The sequence below is a fragment of the Octopus bimaculoides genome, chromosome 6, assembly GCF_001194135.2.
Source record: "Octopus bimaculoides isolate UCB-OBI-ISO-001 chromosome 6, ASM119413v2, whole genome shotgun sequence".
Taxonomy (NCBI): Eukaryota; Metazoa; Mollusca; class Cephalopoda; order Octopoda; family Octopodidae; genus Octopus; species Octopus bimaculoides.
This window is the reverse complement of record NC_068986.1, coordinates 47,683,596-47,684,502: the sequence shown is the minus strand read 5'-3', so window position 1 is coordinate 47,684,502 and position 907 is coordinate 47,683,596.

The window sequence follows — 907 nt, the reverse complement described above, 5'->3', positions numbered from 1 at the left end:
AGCTGAGTGCTCTGGAGCAAGGTGAAAAAGAAGTGTTTTCCTCAAGAACACAACGCGCTGCCCAGTCCAGGAATCGAAACCACATTCTTACGATCAGGATTCCGACACTTTAACCACAAGATAGATAGATAGATAGATAGATAGACATACATGCATACATACATATAAATATATATATATACATACATAGAGAGAGAGAGAGAGAGAGAGAGACATAAATAAATAGACATATATACAGAAAGGGAGAGAGAGAGGGAGAGAGAAAGTGGGACATACATATATCTATGTATCTGTGCATGTGTAAATGATGACACACAAACACACATATACATGCACACACACACACACACACACACACACACGTACACGCACAAGCACATATAGATATATGCATGCGTGTGGGTGTGCGCGCGTACAAATAAGGAACAAGGTTTGAGATATCAAATTAAATAACTCACAAAATTAAATATGTGTGCATGTTCGACTCCTTCACAAGTCACGAATGTTGGCTTCATGTTTGTTTTTAATATAAACAATTCGCTCCACAGATTTTTCCAATAATCGAGTTTATGCAGTTTCCCAGATTCGATAAGAAAATTCCTCTTATCGAAATTTTGTACCGATTCGAATCCCATCGGGGGTCTAGTTCTGGCCTGTTCGAATCATGTCATTCATTGTAAGATACATCATCACTCCTCTCCGGGAGCGAGTTCGTATCTCGTCTCCGATTAATGACGTCGAAACCGTGAGATTTGTGGATTCGAGTGCGTATGTGTACACAATCACACATATATAAGAAAAAATATATTGGGTTGGCAACTAAGTTACCGCCATTTTTTAAAAAATTAATTTTTTTAAAGGTTTTATAAAAGATAACAACTAATTTATAATGTATTCACCCTTGCTG